The sequence below is a fragment of the Atractosteus spatula genome, chromosome 4 (genome assembly GCF_055471065.1).
Source record: "Atractosteus spatula isolate fAtrSpa1 chromosome 4, fAtrSpa1.hap1, whole genome shotgun sequence".
NCBI lineage: Eukaryota > Metazoa > Chordata > Actinopteri > Semionotiformes > Lepisosteidae > Atractosteus > Atractosteus spatula.
Genome location: NC_142709.1, coordinates 60,717,683 through 60,730,682, shown reverse-complemented (window position 1 = coordinate 60,730,682; position 13,000 = coordinate 60,717,683). Strand labels below are relative to the sequence as shown.

General features: G+C 36.4%; 1 long non-coding RNA gene across 1 annotated transcript; it reads right to left on the bottom strand.

Moving 5' to 3' along the window:
* Positions 1 to 2,619: 2,619 nt before the first annotated feature.
* On the bottom strand, positions 2,620 to 3,829 carry LOC148836747 (uncharacterized). Its single transcript, XR_016090921.1, has 3 exons — positions 3,727 to 3,829; positions 3,269 to 3,346; positions 2,620 to 2,754 (listed from the first exon to the last, which is right to left on the bottom strand). It is a non-coding gene; the product is annotated as an uncharacterized LOC148836747 (long non-coding RNA).
* Between the last annotated feature and the right edge of the window lie 9,171 nt (positions 3,830 to 13,000).

Genomic DNA, 13,000 nt, shown 5'->3' with positions numbered 1-13,000 from the left:
ACAATATTACCTCAACAAGGCACACAGTTAGTCTCTGTGTGCAACAATAGCAGTTCACATGACTTCAGAATAAATACATCTTTCTCTGCAACGTCTATTAGCTAGGTAGTGAATACGAAGAGTTTTTGCAAAGATTCAACCACAAAGACAAAGGTAATGTTAAAAAAAAACTCAGGGATAAAGTCATAGAAAGGTACAGACCAAGAGGAGGGTAGAAAAAGTCTGACATTGCATATCCCTTTGAAGACAATGAAATGGGTTATTAAGAAATGCAAGGTGTAAAATGTTACTCAGACACCGCCAATCTCAGACTGTCCCTCCAGGGACTAACGTGGTTAGGGATTCCACTGTGAGGGCAACAGTGACTTTGAAGCTGCAGCCTATAACAATAGCTGAGAAAATATCCATGACTGTATGGCAGAGTGGCAAGAAGTATGTCATTACTGGAAAAAACAGTTCGAAATACTACGTGGATTTTGAATTAAAGCATTTAAGTGATACTGGTGACATGACAAAACTTGTTTAGTGTCAGACATGACAGAATTGCAAGATTGGTCTAAATACAAAATGTTACTTCTAGTGCATACAACACAACACATCATCCTGTTAGCATCATCCCTGTTGTCAAGCATGGTGATGGCAGTATTATATTATGGGGTTACTACTCATCTATAGAGACTGAATAGCTTGAAACAACTGAAAGGAAAATAGATGTACAGGCAAATATTAAAGAAAAACCTGCTTCAGATTTCTTTCTGCTGAAGGACAACAACTGGGAAGGAATGTCACCTTTCAGAAGAATGACCCAAAGCACATTGTCAAAGCTAGACTGGAATGGCTAAAGAATAAGAAGGTTAATGTCATTGAATGGGCCAAAGTCCTGAGTGGAAAATTATTGACAGTTTGTGGAAAGACTTGAAATCCATCATCCTTAAGCAATCTCCAAGCAACATTACAGAGTTTCGGCAAATCATTTTTTTCTCTTTTATTATTGCTATAATTTACAGTAACCCTCGCAGAAGTCTTCAGATGGAGCACTGAGGTTTTGAATAAAATATTCAGTTCAAGAAATGTACATCAGTTTGTAATTTCACAAAATAGGACACCCTTTAATTTTCTGAATGCTTTTGCATAGCTCTTGTGAACATAGACTTTTGTGTGCCCATAATTATTTTATTTAATTAATCTGTGTGTTGAGAAGTGGCAAAAAATAAAAGTAAGCAGCTTCATTTATTGCATAGGAACTAATTTAAGAATGTAGTGAATTTCTCAGCAAAAACAGTAAGAAGAAACCTGTCATCTGGCCAAAGACTAGATACAATTATCATTTGCTTTGAGTTATTATCATTAAATCATATGATTCAAAATGTAGTTCCAGTTTTGCATCTGACAGGCCTAGAGTAATAGTGTGAAGACAGCTGTCAGAACATTTTAGAGTGTATTGTGCACGGTACACCATGAAATGTTGTAGAAAGAAACAGCATTAAAGCATTGCATTACAACAGATTTATGTGTGCTGAAAGTGGAGAAAGGAAATGCAGAACTTTGCAAAGAAAGATTTTGCAGTGAATATGAATATGACAACTAGAAGTACTGTAAATTTAAGAACTACTGATTCGACAAGATTAGGATCACAATATGTTTGGTGGTAAGTCCATATTTGAAAAAAATAAATACATTTCTGTTTGAGCAAATAACTTTGTATCACTTTATTATCAGAACGAACTGTTGTAGGCACTGTACATAAAGTTATGAATGATCATGTCGTCCTAAACTGTGGTTTTGTTAAAGGTGAATCCCCTTTGTTGATAATAAATTTATAATTATTGTTCATTTGGAATATTACTAATTTATATATCATTACTTGACTCAAGGCGGTTGTAACTATCATAAAAAGAGTGTTGTGCAAACCTTTCAAAAACTAGGCCATCCTGTTTTGCCACAATCTTTAAGACAAAACCTACAGATGAGTTTTATTCACATAGTTTTTCTAGAGAGTAAATGAAAATAACACTGGAGATAAAAAAAAACATCTGCCTCTTACCTCTTTAAGGTGAGATGGACAATTTATTAGCAACTTAGTTTAAAACAATATAAGAATATGTACTAGCTTTGCAAAATCTGCATATTACATTCCACTTTAGACTGAATAAAAAGGAAACAGATTCTTTGACCTACTTTATGGTGTCTGATGATGTAAACAAATCTTGTAAACTATTTTAACTTCTGAAAACCCAGATTTCCAAATGTTGTCAGGAAGTTAGAGAAGAAATATGTTGAAATTCAAAGAATGCAGAGCTTGCATTTAATCACAATATGTATTTATTGTGTTGCACAATACAATTGCACAATATGTAATTATTGTACTACAATAAGTCTTGTAGTACAAATCAAATCATCACATGAACACATATTTTACAGATTCTACTTTTAGTTCCTCAATAAGCAAAATTAACATCTTGTGTTCTAAACAACACATTTCTGAAAAATACTGTTTTTGTTCTCTTCCTAAATGAAATACTTAGCTTTAATAATGTGTTCCTTACAAAGGTTACTAATAGTACACCTTATTTAAGTGCAATTTTTTAAAAAGCATGAAAAACATGCATAAGGCCCACTATTACTCTTACAAAACTTACTTATGGGACTGCATCACTTCCAGTAGTAATAAAAATCAGCCATTTATATCTGTTTTGTGTTAAACATCAGCGGATGTTTCATTGTTTTTGTCCATGGCTCCTATTTTCCTTTGTCCTGTAAGAAACAACACATGTAATAAAAACACTTATAGTAAAAAATGCTGTGTAATAAACACTGTGACTGAGTGATCTTAGAGGAGCTGAATGGCCTATTCTATTTCTGGGTTTTCATAATATCCCTATTCCAAAATCCACGGCCATTATTCATGAGGCTTCAGTGTTCAATTACTAATGTTCTAACATTTATTTCTAAAAATCTGAAATTCCCAACAGCTTTTACATGTGAAATTGGCAGTTAATCTGTTCAGACTGAATACTTTAATACCATGAACTGTTTCCTCCAAAATGTAAGTTTGTCAGAACCAACCACCACTTTTTCACACTGTTGCATGGTGTAACAAGGTCACCCTGGCCTGACCTGCACTGATTCACATGGCCTTGGTGTGGCTTTCACACTTTTGTGCAATGCATTTTTTGAGCCATTATAGCCAGCCTTTAACAGGAAGATCTTATATAATTAAAACCCTGTGGTTTGAACGCAATCTGCAAATGCAAAATGCAAATCTTACTTCAATCGACGAATGATTTCTTTCACCTTCCTCGCTCTTGGATCGGCACAGATCTCCCATCCCTTCCTTGTGATGAGCCTGCCAAAGGCAATACACACTTTCACACCTGCTGCTGTGTATGCACGACACACTGAGAGGAGGAATTTGAAATCTATGCTTTATACAGTATGTAAACACTATCACTGTTAACTACAATCTGCCTTTCATACTAAAAGAACTCCAAGTATACTGAAATAATACAATTTCCACAAAAGTACATTTTGACAACAGTTTAAACTCTGTGAACCCCTAAAATAAAAACACAAGGAACTTTGTAAATAGCGTAGATGGTTTGACACAGTTTATTAGTAATACTATTAGAATAATATAATACTATTAAAAACATCAAATGAAGAAGTTATAAAGAACTTCTTAGGCACCTCTTAGACAACAAAGGAAAAAAAAGCATTTTTTCTTACAAGACAGCTTCAACGTTGCAGACTCCATTAGAATCCTGTTTCTTGTATGCCTTTATTAGTTCAGGTTTTACTTTCTGGATACTGGAATAGCTGTTACAGCAGCGATATCCTCCTAAAAGAATGATGACAATCATTATTTGTTTGTTTTTTTTCTCATTTCTGAAAGTAAAGGTTAGAAATGCGTTAGATGGAGTCGTACTTACTCGCTGCATCAGTGGTGTTGTAAGAAACAAACACTGCAATCAGTAAGAGTGCAGCCAGGTTCAGTGTTCTGTTACTCATCTTAACATTGAGCATGATGATACAGTTACAAACAATAACAGAAGAAGTTAAACAAGCAGAGCTTCAGATGAAGGAGTGCATTGCAGACTCACATTTATACACTTCTATGAGGTGAACGGAAAATTCGCAGGGCGTTATGCCAAAAACAATTGTACTTTTCTTCCTCTCTGGGGGGATTCTCGGGCAGGTGGAACGTTTAAAGTTCACATACGGCACATGAGCAACCATCCCTCCGTGGGATAAAAAGAGAAGACCTGTGGGCAGGAGGTTTTGTGCATTGTTCAGCGTCTCAATAACGCTGTGGTAGCAGTGTAGGCACTGTGTAAAATAAGCTGTATGAGCATGGGAGGAAAACAGGTGTGTTACCCATAAAATAAAGGAATACAAAGTTGGGCCAAAAGGAAAAAGCACATTCTTTGTGCACATTCTTAATCAAATTCGCTATTTTGTTTTTGTTTTTTTACAGAAATTTTTACCTTATTTCATATTGATCAATATCTCTGTTTTGATAAGGTTCAATCATTTTGGTTCAAATACTGTAAGTTAATTGTGTCTGGCTGTTCCTTGAAAATGCACTTAAAGACATTTCTTAGCATGTTACTGACCGAGTAAGCTTAGTTTGACATTACTTTGTTCTGCTGTAATCATGTCTAGTCTCTCATATATCAGTAAACCTGATTACAGATCCATAACTCATTTTAGAAAGGAGGTAATTTCCAAATCCAAGCCACATTGGCTCATCAGGCCAGAGCTTATCCTGTCTAAACCAATGAAATGATGAGGTCACCACGTCTACAGCTTGGAGCTGACTGGACTGGAGCAGCTGGGATACAGGACCTCACTCAAGAAGTAACAGCAGAATCACAGCAGGGGAGCTGAGCTCACAATTCACCAGTTACAGTTTGAGGAAGTACTGTACAATATTAAAAGACTTGAGCAATTCTTATCACCGTAGGAATTCCCCACTCTGCCTTGGCTAATCAGTGACAGAATTTAATCATTTCAAACATGAGAGTTCAAACACACCAGAGACAGTCCAGAGCAGTCCTGCTCCCCAACACCCTTTACTGTACATTCAGGCAACAGATCCCATTCAGATCCTGTCCTGGACAAAACTGTACCACAGTTCTATCTCACAAAATGTTATAGAGCACCTAAGAACGGCAACCACAATGAGTTTTATTTCTTAGAGGCTTCACCTATTAAATTGTAGGTGAAATCTTAGAACTACAATAATTATTTCTGGTTGTAAATTAAAGTAATTTTCCTCTATGCGCTTATCTTAGCACAATACTTTGCTTAGATCCTGTTCCAAAGGCTGAACTAGAGGTGCAAATTACAATATCTGAAGACAAATGCTACAAATTAAAAGTAGCATTATTATATTTTAATATCTGATATGATTTATTCACAACATACATTATTTATATTTGACTAACCATTTTTAAACATGTGTAAATGACCCAGTACATGCAACATACTATACTGCATGTAAAACCTTAATATAAAGTGTTACCAGAATAATAAAGCTGAGTTCAAATATCTAGCATTATTAGAGACTTGGTCAGTCAGAGCAAGTACAAATGTCACAATTTAATTTTTTATGTAATTTAATTTTCTACATTGTCCGTGTTATATTGTATATTCAAAATACAGAAATCAAAACATTGCTTTAAATTGTTTCGAAACCACGCAGTTGCACATACCTGTATATCAAACTGTACATTGTGCCAACACCAGTCTGAAATTACTTATGAAATATATTGTGCTACAAGAAAGACAGCCTGTCTTTCCATGAGATCATATTACATACAGCAGGGACTACACAATACTTCTGCCACTGGATCCTATTACCCTGTGTACATTCGGAAAACGTGTCGTCATGACATGTCAGCTTTGTACAGCTGATGTAAGATTTTTCCCCCTTATATTGTTCACATGTGCTATTTTTAGGTTTAACTGAACTGACGTTTCTCTAATTACATTGCATATTACAATTCACAGAGGAATGCACCTGCTGTCCTGCGTACTGTACTTCCTTTTCTTTCACTACCTACTGCCTATTTTAAAAATAAAGTACTGGACCCAAATTATACAGTAGTTAAGGCTGGAGTACTGCTACTGTGTTTCTACATTTGACCACATCTGAGGCAGTGGTGTACCTGTTTAAAATGCTGAGGTCTCCCTATGTTTTATTTTTCTAAAAAGATCTAGTTACTCAAACCAGGTAGTCTTTATCTGTGTCTCTATTAATACTGCAGTATTATTTTATGCATGTAGTACCTCTATGAAAGGGATGTTTTAGAACATAAGTTCAAAAGAGAACAGACCATTCAGCCCCTCTAGATTGTTGTGTCAAAAATAAAGACAGACACATCTGCCCAAACAGTGAGTGGATCCTTAAATTAAAAGTTGCTGCTCTTCTGACTAAGCTATACAGTGACTTTACTAATGTGACAGTCACTTTCAATTGATATTACATCACATCTTTCTTGGCCAGATCTCCGTTTTAAACCCTGGCGAATGCATGGCATCTAGTTGTAGGCCCTGCTGGTCACTTTCATGATAAATTCTGACTTTCTATTTAGAGGCATTTCACCCAGAGCTCAGAGTGGCTGTCAGGAGCAAGCTGGCAAGCCATGCTGCTGAAGCCAGCTTCCTGTGAACCTGCAACAGGAGGCTGAAGGAGGTCCTTGAATGAAGAAGATACTAGAAATCTAAAATGGGTCGAATTAATTTATCTCATTTGTAAGATTTTTATTCTCTACCTTTCACTCTTCCTTCCTAGAATCTGGCAATTTGGCAAAGACAAACCATGGTCCTCCAAAAACCAGAGAGACAAGGCAGAGGGATGAGGTGATTAAATTGGATTTTAAGCATAATGCAATATTATGAAGCTACAACGGCTTTTGAAAAATGCACACTCTGTCATATCACATAGCAATGTTACGTGCGATCCACTTGCTAACTAAAGTTAAATTTAGCAAAGCCAATAAAATAACACATTATGTTCCCATACCAGGCTTTATTAAATGTAGCCACTTTGAAAATAAATGAGTAATTACTGTAAATATTTTTCCCTTTACTGTGTAAGGACTGCTGAAGGTTCAAAGTGCAGTTTATATGGTGCTGTACATATGCAGTATGCTATAGTTTTGTTCACTATGCATCTATCCATATTCAGCATATCACATCATATCTTTGCATTGTTGACCTACTTTCTGTTCGTTTTTGCATTCCATATTTATATGGGGGACCGGATGGCTGCCTCCACTTTTTTATTTCAGTTCTCTTAAAATGTACAGTTTATTGTTATTATCGTTTCAATTTCTATATCTTACTGTTTTAAAGTTCTTTTTCATCATAAATTACTGCCCGTTCACTAAAAGATTTGCTGAAGGCAATTCTTGATTAATGAATGTTCCCCAAGAGCAGTCACGAGCAAAATATTCATGGAATGTTCATGGCTCAGACTGAAAGTGTAACAGAATTTTAATGATCTTCATGTTTTTTCATGAGTAGTCGTGACATTTAATGACGAATTATGCATGAAATCCTCGAATTTATGCATGAAAGCTACATTTGCTGGCACCACCATGAATAATTCATGATTGTGCATGGTTTATTCATGATCATAAATGCAAGTTGCTTTGCTTTCAAGACGAAGCTGGGCTCTAGTTTCTCACTCAGAGAACACAACCTCAGCATTAGAACAAGCAACAGAACCCTGTATTTTCCTGAAGACATACAGAAGCTACTTTTAATATCCATCAAAACGGAATATTGATGTTCCAAAATAGGAGATAATCAACAGTTTCTTAAGAACCGTAAAGTCGTCCGTGGTTGCAAGACATTGTCCTTCAGCTTCAGCCTTTGTCTGCTTCCTGCAGATCATCACATAATATTACTCTCGGCAATGGATGCAGAGATTGTTTCTGATACAGCAATGCCATTTAGGTATGTTTCCTGTTTTATTGCTGATTAGGAAAACAAGAGCAGGTAATTTGCTAGATTGTTGTTATGGAAACTCAAATTCGGGCTGCTGACCTGATTTTAGACTTCCCAGTGTTTAGAGATGGCATTGAAAGTACTTTTAGATTAAATGTATGTTTTTCTGTTAGCATAAAAGGCTTTTCTTCATAAATAACAGATGTTTTTTTTTCAATGCATGTTGAAGACTTCCAGTTTTCTAATCAGAGATTTGAATAGTGAAAGGACCTCTGATAAGCCTCAATTACTATGTGGCTTATATTGAGTACCTTTGCGCACACAGTCATTGTGGTAACATTGTGAAACTCAGTGACATAAATTTCATAGACCTCGGTAACAGCACGTACAAAAATGCGCTCAACTATAATTATGGCTGAAGAGACCCCATTAAGCTTTATTCTTTATCTTTCCTCATTTTGCTTTCAGCATTGCAGAGAGGCTAGAGATGCTGGACCAGAAAGTGGCGACGATTCCCAAGCTAGAGATGGAAATCAAGGATCTCAAAAACCAGCTGAGACGAGTACAGAAGAAGCTCAAGAGCCTACAGGGGGAGGCCAGCGAGGGTGTGAAGGGAAAGTCAGAAGACCTGTATAACGGGCACACTAAGAAAAGCCTGGAAAACGTGCTCGGCCACGAAACATCACTGTCCGCTGCCTGTAAGGCCCTCCTGCTGAAGGTTTTTGATGAGCAGTACCTCATGACCCACAGCATCACGGGTCGTCGTGGCAACACGAAAAGGGAGCCCAAGCCAATGATGGATGAGCGCAGCATCCAGCTGATCCGCTACCTTCTCAAGAGCAGGTTCGGCCCGTGTGTGAATGACAGCACCATTACTGAAAAGATTCAGAATGTTCAGAAGGTCCTGCGGCTGAAGCATCGACGCAGGGCAGCCCAGTCTCACTGAGCGCTCATTTCAGGCCTCTGATGAGGTTTTGAGGTTTCGCTGCACACGCTGCATGGAGCTCACAGTTTCAACACCTTGAAGCAATTGCCACATGTAACATCTTTTAATTATACAGTTCTGCCTTGAAAGTTATTTTTTAAAACAGCCATTTTGATGTAATTTAACAGAATGCTTAGAATGATACAGTACATAAACATTACACTGCATTTAACAATTAGTATATGCTTATACTGTAGCTCAGTCCTAATATTTCTATGTGCAGCAGCAAAAACTATTAATGTGTCAGAGCTGTGATGCCCTGATTCTTTTTCTTGTATGTGTTGCACAGCCAATGTGAACTGGAATGCCATGATCACCTTTCATTGGAACTATTGCCTACTCTCTTTGAGTAGTTAACCACTGGCATGAACAATAAAACATCAACAAGTGGCTCCCCTTTCAGAATGCTAATTCATGAGGCACAAGTAACAGCTCCCTCACAAGTCATTAGTGGCTCAAACTGGACCACACTCTAAAAAGACATCATTAACTCTGCCATGGGCTGGCCAGGTACCAGACAACAGACAAAAATTTGTGAGCGGCCCAACATAAACTTCATGCTTCCTGGGACTCTCCTTATCTCTCAGAAGGTTCTGTGCAAGTAATTAGGTAACATCTCTTGGCCACATACTCTCTTACACAAGTTTAAGATCATTGATGTTTTGCATAAGGTGAAATAAAGTGCAGTAAAGCATGAACCCCACTAATATTTGTGTTACACCGTATATGTTAATAGAACAAACAAATGATCTTTCAAGTTTGAATGTCAAACTATGGAGTTGTGGTATGTCACTGTATAGACAGTTCGAAGGTAAAAAATATAATAAAAAGTATAATCTAATCCTATCAACCATTCCAGAATCAATTTCTAAAGCCTTGTTGTTATGGCTCTCAGACAAGATGAGCAGACAGCAAAAAACATTATCTGCCTCCGAGTTCTAGGTTAAGTTCCATGCAGTACTGTACAATGACCAGAAGCTTGTGTGAAAATACGGTGGTTTTGTATACTTTATGTGCTGTGAAATATTTTTTTAAAAGAAAACATGTCCTCCAGACAACAATGCAATGCTATGGAATTTATTTGTAACTGAACATTATATATAAATATACATGATTCTTACATTGCATAACAACAGGTTTAATCTCCAATTATATATTAAATCTTTCACAATAGTATTGAATCTGTCTAAATCTGTAAAATTGTAACAAAAACATTTTTAAAACAAAAGGAATTCTTAAAAACAAAGTCAAATACATCCTGTCAGGCAGTTTTCGTCTTCCAGGGCTCCTCCAGTCTTGTTAGCAGTGCAAAATTGTGTCAATGACATCAGCCAGCAATCTTATTGTTCCTTTAAGAGTGTGCAGGGAAAACATCATTATTTCAAAATAAAAGGACAACATGTCCAAAAGATTCTTCTACATGAAAAGCATACTGTAAATGTTGAAACACGAAAAGTGACCTTACTTGATCTTCTGTATGGCTGTCATAACCCATTTGTCTTTTGGATTTGCACAGATTTGCCTTCCCCTCACTGTTAAGAATCTGTGATAGAAAATGAAAAGAATTTAGCACGATAGATTGTTTCCCTAACAGTGTTAAGCATGAACATCTTATTTATTGTCTTTTAATATGAGATATTCTAGCATTTAAAGCACAAACCACATACAGTATACAATATATACAGTATGAGTATATATATGGATCACTTACAGTCTATAGCTGAACTACAGTATATGGCTCATTAAATTTAAATAATTTACTTCTAAAGACCTGAAGACAATTTACCTGTGTTTTTTTTTTTAATTGAGCAATTTAGTCATCAATAAACACCCAGGTCTGAAGACTATTCAGGCATAGAGGTCCCTTAAATACTTGTTACATTGATCTATAGCTGAAAAGTGTTGTAAATCTAAAAACACATGTTTCAGAGTGTCTTATAAAACTAGATTGGGGCCCTCCAGGACAAGGGCTGGAAACCCCTGTAATAGACAGTGTAATGTAAATGGTATAGGAAAGTATGTACTGTACAGTAGGTACAGTCACACAGCAAAATAAGAGAGTGACATCTACAGTAAGCAGATAAAATATGATATTGCTACAATTCAAGTTGAAATAGAGATAAAACTGTACTTACAGTACTGCATTGATGTTGCAGTATTCCTTTGTATCTTGAATTCTATAATCTTTTATTATTTTGAGTGGGATTGGCTTTTCCGAATAAGACACACAACAGCTTACAGGACCTGTGGGGGGGGGGGGGGGGAAGAAGGATGTTATTTGCATTTACTAAGAACTACAATAAAAAACAAACAAACCAACAACAAGTAAACAGTAAAAAATGAAATCAGGGCCGCAGTATGCGGACAAAATCTGGTGCATTCGAGATCAAACCGGAAGAAGGCGAGTAACGAATGTTAAGTCGCACATTCAGGTTTCACAAGGACTGGTTCCGTTCTTCTGGCAGATGGGTCATCTCCAAAGCTATTAAAAATGAAAAGTGATGGTTTCCCACTTACTCTGAGATTCGGCGACTGAAGTCAGTGTCATCAGAACTGCCAGGACTATTGTAACGCTTAAGATAAGACGCTCCATTAGGGTTTCTCGATTCTTGCCTTAGCTGTCGAGTTATGAATTATCTTTGGCGGCACACCTCTGGTGTCTATCTGTCGGGGTCCTCTTTTTATACATTTTTTACCATAGGAAATCTCCCATTCTTTCTCAAAAATACCTCACTCATAACAGGAACATTAGGGAAATTATTGCATAATGGTAAAATTAAAGTAGGTCACCTGGGGACCACAACCTTTGAGTTCCTTCGAAAACCTAATGCTTCCTGGGTTTAGAAAATCCCCAACTCTTTACGTGCTTCCAGTATTATCTGACAAAAATTAAATCTACAAACGTAACTTCAATGCTAATACAGTATATTAATTACTGTGTGTCATTGGAAACATTGTCATTGGATTCGTCTTTATTCATATTAAAACTGGCTCAAAATCAAATCCACCAGTAAATGTTTATATTCTGAATTGTGATTGTTTTAAATATCAGTGGAGAGCTGTTTTTATTCCACTTATACACTGTTCTGTGTATAATTTTAGCAGACAATTGGTCTTTTGTTAAAAAGGCACTATTATTAGTTGCATTATACATCCAATTCATTACAATTGTTTCAAAACCACTTCACAAAGGAAAGTCAAAATCATGTCACAAAGTTAAGTGAAGGGAATCAATATTTTTACAACAGCAAAGCTTAATTATCTATCAAAAGCTTTGGTGAAAAGATAAGATTTACCTATACTGACAGTGACAGTGTTTCTACTAGGTTCAGGCAATTCCACTGATGTGGCGCAGTCTACAATATGGCTCTGTGGAGCCTTGTCTTGGGCAGAATAAGAATGCCTGAGTGAACAGATATCACATTAAGCATGAGGAATACTAAGGCAGTACTTAAGACACCTGAAGTCAGACCATTCAGTGAGTTTTACAGTATGTGAGAGTGTGGACCTTAAAGTCCACTCAGTTTCACAGAGAGTCAGTAAAATTAACAGATGGAAGTTACATCATGTGCTGATACAGACTATATACAGCACTGAAGTCACAGAATTCTGGATATAATGAAGCCTGTTTGATAACTTAGAAGAATGCATCACTTTAATCTACTTTTAATTAAAGAAAAGCCTGCATCAATATCTAAGCCTCATATGGCTGAATGCAGGACTTAACTGAGCAATATTATGCAAGTGGAAGGGAGATATCATTGTGACACTCCCAATAAACACTTCAAATAACAACACAGGGTAAAACACTAACTTTATATGATATCGGAAACATAACCTCAGTCTTGATATTGTTTAGGTTAAGAAAGTCCTGCTTTATTTATACCTCTAAAGTGCAGAAACTGCATTAGTATCATATTTATTTGCATGTAAATGTACAGTACTATATGACAAAACAGTCAAGATGTACAAATTGGTACCTAAATAAAAGCCAAACCAATGAAAGGAAGTATCAATGATCAATCGATAACTTTTCTTGTAATCCAGCGGGATGCTGTG